This window comes from Zootoca vivipara, chromosome 16 (genome assembly GCF_965207765.1).
Source record: "Zootoca vivipara chromosome 16, rZooViv2.hap1.1, whole genome shotgun sequence".
In the NCBI taxonomy this organism is placed as follows: Eukaryota; Metazoa; Chordata; class Lepidosauria; order Squamata; family Lacertidae; genus Zootoca; species Zootoca vivipara.
This window is the reverse complement of record NC_142599.1, coordinates 24815268-24821395: the sequence shown is the minus strand read 5'-3', so window position 1 is coordinate 24821395 and position 6128 is coordinate 24815268.

Below are 6128 nucleotides of genomic sequence, written 5' to 3'. Positions count from 1 at the left end.
CCATATACATGTACCCTGTTTCTCATATTTTAAGACATACCCATAAAATAAGCCATAGCAGGATTTTTAAGCATTCAAGGAATATAAGCCATACCCCAAAAATAAGACATAGTGATAGGCACAGCAGCAATGCCGGCCGCAGCAGGAGGAGGAGGAAAAAAATAAGACATCCCTTGAAAGTAAGCCATAGTGTGTTTTTTTGAGGAAAAAATAAATATAAGACATGTCTTATAATATGAGAAACACGGTATCTCATGTGCCCTTAAGAAAATTGCATAAACCCAAATTTGTTACCAAACACCTGGCTGGAATGCATGTTATGAAACACATCAAAGATGTCTGAAACAATTGCGAAGTCTTATGGAGGCAGACGAAGCATGCAAATAAAAAACCCGCTGCTTTTATTTATGGCCTGAGATGACCCTGGAGAGGACTAACCTTTGTGGCTTTTGGGTTGCTGCTAATATTACCCAAGTATGGGCTATGGAGTAAATTAAATCTCTTACAGATGCCTCCATCTCTGTCTAAATGTGTGGTTTTGCAGAAGAGCAAAGAGCTCTGGTTGCCCTGTTTTGAAGAGTTGGAAAAACTGAAGTAAAGGAATAATGTTCAAACCAACCAAGGGGGGGAGGCTAGGACAATTTAAGGGCTTCAAATCCTCCACTCAGCTATGAAGCTCACTGGGCGTGACCTTTCAGGCCAGCCACTGCCTCTCAGCCTGGCCTACCTCGCAGGGCGGTTGTGCAAATAGAATTGGGAGCATAGCTGCCAAGTTTTCACTTTTCTTGCGAGGAAGCCTATTCAGCATAAGGGAAAATCCCTGTAAAAAAGGGATAACTTGGCAGCTATGATTGGGAGGTAGAGGGGGAAAAACTATGTATACCACCTTGAGCTCCCTGTAGAAAAGATGGGATATCATTGTGATAACATACACACAATAGCACTCGATCAGAGCTTTCCAAACCGTGTGTCATCATGACATGTTAGTGTGTCGGCTGCAGTGCGTAGGTGTGTTGTGTGAATGCTCCCCACGCTTCTCCCAGGGCCGGAAAGGGATGAGTTCAACCTCTGGTTTGCTAGTGGAAATGATGCATCTCTAAAAAGTGTGTCGCCAACATGAAAAGTTTGGAAAGCTCTGCACTAAACACACAAGGCACAACAAAACAGGAAGTTGTCCTGCAGAAGCCCCTTTCAATTCAATGGGGACTCAAGCCACACCACTGCCCTGTGGGGCAAAGCTGACACACTCAACAAGACAGCCCCAGCCTGCCTTTCCCAAAATTAGTGTTCACATTGGGGTGAAGAGGGCAAAACAAGATTAAGAACAGAAGCAGAAATATTTTGTTATTGGGGGGCGGGAAAGAAAGCATGAAGCACACAGCACAGGAGGACACACCTGCAGACATGGTCCTTTCCTGCAACATTCTCCCTGCCCCAATAAAGATGGGTGACTGTTAAGGAGAAGGGGGATTGCCAGGAGGTTGGGGGAGGTAGCAAAGAAGAGAAGGGAGGGATGTTAGGGTGGAAAGAGAGAAAAACACAGAAGACACTTCCCAATTTCAGTTTTTTTTATATTCCTCCTTATAGAACTAAAAGGTAAAGGTAAAGGGACCCCTGACCATTAGGTCCAGTCATGAACGACTCTGGGGTTGCACGCTCATCTCGCATTATTGGCCGAGGGAGCCGGCGTATAGCTTCCAGGTCATGTGGCCAGCATGACAAAGTCGCTTCTGGCAAACCAGAGCAGCACATGGAAACGCCGTTTACCTTCCCGCTGTAGCGGTTCCTATTTATCTACTTGCATTTTGACGTGCTTTCGAACTGCTAGGTTGGCAGGAGCTGGGACCGAGCAACGGGAGCTCACCCCGTCACAGGGATTCGAACCGCCGACCTGCTGATCAGCAAGCCCTAGGCTCAGTGGTTTAACCACAGCACCACCTGGGTCCCTTATAGAACTAGGAGACTCAAAAAAGAGGGAGGTTATTGGTGCTGATGGGGATTTTTTGGGGGGGGGGTGTTTACAAAAAAAAAAGAGAGCAAAAACAGCAACACAGGAGGACACATGCTTCCAGGCATACACACTGTCCAGCTATTTTGCTATTTTCTTGCATTTCTCAATCCCTCTTTGTAAAACGAAGGAGCTGTTAGGGAGTATTACTGAAGGTGGGGAGTATTTTATATCCCCACCCTTGGGTTTCACTATAATCCTGTCTAATGTTGGTGTAATTAAAGGAGTTCTTATCACTCCGTTTATCTTACTGCTTAGGAGCTCCTGCCTTATTGCAAAATAATTAATATTAATAATACCTTGTGGAGTGACAGTTGGAAGGAGCTAACTTGATGACCCAGCTGGATGACTTTAGAAGAGGATTAGGCAAATTCCTGGAGGAGGCTGTTCTCCCTCAACTATTGCAAGCTGGTTGCTAGCAATAACAAGTGAGAAGAGTTTTCTTGCATCCAGGTCCTGCTACAGGCATTTCAAGAGGCCTCTCCTTGGCCACTGTGCAAATAGGATGTTGGATGAGGTGGGCCGATGGCCTGTTCCAGGAGGGCTTTACTTATGTACTAACAGATGTTTTTAGTAAATTATACTAGGTCAAATTTTGGATCCGTGTTTTTATTTTTGCTGTATGGCTGAAGAGCGGGGACAGAAGGGGAAGACTGTTGTTGGAAGACAAAGATTGTCATTCATTTCTATAAATCTTATAAGAACTGTGCTACATGCTGCGAACATTTATTTGTGCTCGGAAATTCAACTGCCCGCCAACCAGCCATGGCCATTATTCCATGGAATCCATCTTGAACATACCATGTCACTCCATTGACCTCTAGTCACTTCTTGAACAACAGCCCATCGTCCCGGAGAACGTAATACCTGCAGCTTAAAATGAAAGTACTGTATCAGGGAGATAGATCTCCATCTGTCATTGATACTTTAGCTGTGATTCCTACATTGCAGGGGGTTGGACTGGATGACCCTCGAGATCCCTTCCAACTCTATGATTCTATTATATTTGAAGATGGCTATCATATCTCCTCTCGGTCTCAGGTTTTCCAGACTAAACATACCCAGCTCCACTGGGGAGCCCTTGGTGCCTGGGCACCCACAAAATTTTGACTGTGGGTGCCCAGCCCCTGCCGCCCACTGCAAGTGGCTGCCTTAGGCTACCTTTTTCCTATACTACAACGGCGACTGGGCCGAGGCCTCTGCCTCTACTGCAGGGCCTCTGTTGGGGCCTTCCTGAGGCCCTCAATGTTGGGGCCCCCTGCGCTTCAATGGCCCCGTTGGGCCCGCCAGAGGCCATGCCGGGCCCCGTTAGGCCTTCTGGAGGCTACAATGGGCCCATCGGGCCCTCTGGAGGCCTTAGTGCAGGCATCCCCAAACTGCGGCCCTCCAGATGTTTTGGCCTACAACTCCCATGATCCCTAGCTAACAGGACCAGTGGTCAGGGATGATGGGGATTGTAGTCCAAAACATCTGGAGGGCTGAGGTTTGGGGATGCCTGCCTTAGCGGACTTTATGGAGGCTGCGGTGGGTCCCGACGGGTCCACCAGAGGCCACGGCGGGCCTTCTGGATGCCGCAACAGGCCCTATTGGGCCTTCTCCTGCCACATGACATCACACATACGACACGCGTGACATCACATGCAGTGTGTTAAGCACCCGCAAAGTGGGGCAGAACCCGCTGCTCCTGCCCAGCTACTTCAAGCACTCCTGGTAAGGCTTGGTTTCCAGACCCTTGATCATATTGGCTGCCCTCCTCTGCACACCTTGGCCTTGGCTCGGGGGGGGGGTGTCACATAACTCCATATCCTCCAACATTTCTCCACTGAAAATAGGGGTGTCTTCAGGAAAAGTGGAACCTTCGGGGAGGGGGGGGTTAAATCAAGTTTGGGACTTTATGCTCTGGTTTATGAAAGGTATGACTTGGCCAAAATTAAAGGTAAAGGACCCCTGGGTGGATAACTCCAGTTAAACTTGACCATGGTGTGCAGCACTCATCTCGCTTCAGGCTGAGGGAGCCGGCGTTTGTCCGCAGACAGCTTTCTGGGTCATGTGGCCAGCATGACTAAACCGCTTCAGCCAAAGTACCAACCAGCTTACAGAAGGTAGTACTGTACAGAGGTTTTCCTGTCATTTTCTTCTGGTATTTTTTTATATAAGGGGTTGGGAGTCTCAGGCCCAGGAGCCAAACGTGGCTGGATCTATTGTAATGGTGTGTGTAGCTTCCTCACGAGTAAGTGACTCCAAACCCCGTGCTTGGTTTTTACAGGGTTTTATTATATACATTTGTACAAGACAGAGCATCACAAAGCATGACTGTGCTAATCCGATTCAGAATCCGGAAGCGCCTCCCTCTGTGATTTTTATTTTATTTTTTGTTACAGGTAGGTAGCCGTGTTGGTCTGACATAGTCGAAACAAAAAATAAAAAAATCCTTCCAGTAGCACCTTAGAGACCAACTAAGCTTGTCATAGGTATGAGCTTTCGTGTGCATGCATACTTCTTCAGATACACTGAAACATAAGTCACCAGACCCTTATGAGGTGGGGAAGGGTATTACTCAGAAGGGTGGTATTACTCTATAAGGGCTCTTGTATACCCCATAAGGGAATAAGGGCATATTTTGTTTACAACAATACACAGGCTGGGAGCCTAAATGGCACCCCTCTGAAGGCTTCACCCAGGGCAGCAAACCTGGCTAGCTCCACTTCCCACCCCACCCACCCCACCCCCAATCTATGGCTCTGGAAGAGGGAGAATTTTTGTAAATGTCTTTCAGTGTGAGAACACCTAATTCTTCCCATTCAACGGTGCCCCACTCATCATCAAGAAAAAGAGTGAGGAGTGTTACAGCTTGACCAGCTGCCCACAGAGGACACTGAAAACCTGGCCAGATTTGTTGTAAGAATTTTGAGGTCACACATATAAAATAAACGTTCATAAGTGTATATATAAATCACATGTCTTAAAAAACGGTCCATGAAGGCAGTCCCAAAGCCATTTTGATTCTCCCAAACCGACCAAATGTTTCTCTGCAAGGAGGCGGGGGGGGGGGGGGAGTGAAGGAACTTTCTCACTGTCTCAAGAATTAAAGTGATTTCCATCTCAAAGGAATGGCCAGGCTGCCAAGGAAAGGCAAACTAAGAACTTTATTAAATAAATAAATAAATAAATAAATAAATAAATAAATACAGAAAACAGGATTTCACACTCAAGCCAATCTCCCAAGCAAACTAATTATACGTTATCTGCATACTGATAAGCCAGGAACTTTGAAGGTTCTTTCCTGGGAACACGCAACACCTTACAACAAAAGAGGCATTGACTCTGTGATACCCATCTCCTTATGTAAATCCTCTCTTCCCACCATATCTGTACCATTGAAATGAAGTGTAATAATAATAATAATAATTTATTATTTATACCCCGCCCATCTGGCTGGTTCTCCCCAGCCACTCTGGGGGGCTTCCAACAGAAATATTAAGATACACTAATTTCTTAAAGATTAAAAGCTTCCCTAAACCGTATAAAAGTAAGGGATTTCTATTGTTCGGGGCCTCTCTCCGTTCCTTTGTGACGCAAGGGGGACCCTGCTGCAGCAGTCTACTGTCATTTATTTTAAATAAATGATGAGACCTTTGCTTTTTCCAATCCTGGTGTGGTCTTTGTTATTTTTTTCCTCCCAACCGAAGGAGCCTAAAACCAAAGTGCTTCTGCACGGGGTGCACTCCTCCTTAAGAGGCTGAGACCCCTCTTTTGGGAGTATAAATTCCTATTACAGATTGAAGTGGCACACATTCTTGCAGGGGCTGCTTGCCCAACTTATCACAGTCAAGGATAGTAAAGGCAATTCTGGGATGGGGTTTCAGTGGCGTTGGACACACACTCCTTGAGTGACCACGCTGATGGATTACTGATGCTGCTGACATAGGATCTGGCTCAATAGATAGCCACTGTCCAAAGCCTTTCAACTGTGCTGTAAAGGTAAAGGTAAAGGGACCCCTGACCATTAGGTCCAGTCGTGACCGACTCTGGGGTTGCGCGCCCATCTCGCATTATTGGCCGAGGGAGCCGGCGTACAGCTTCCAGGTCATGTGGCCAGCATGACAAAGCCACTTCTGGT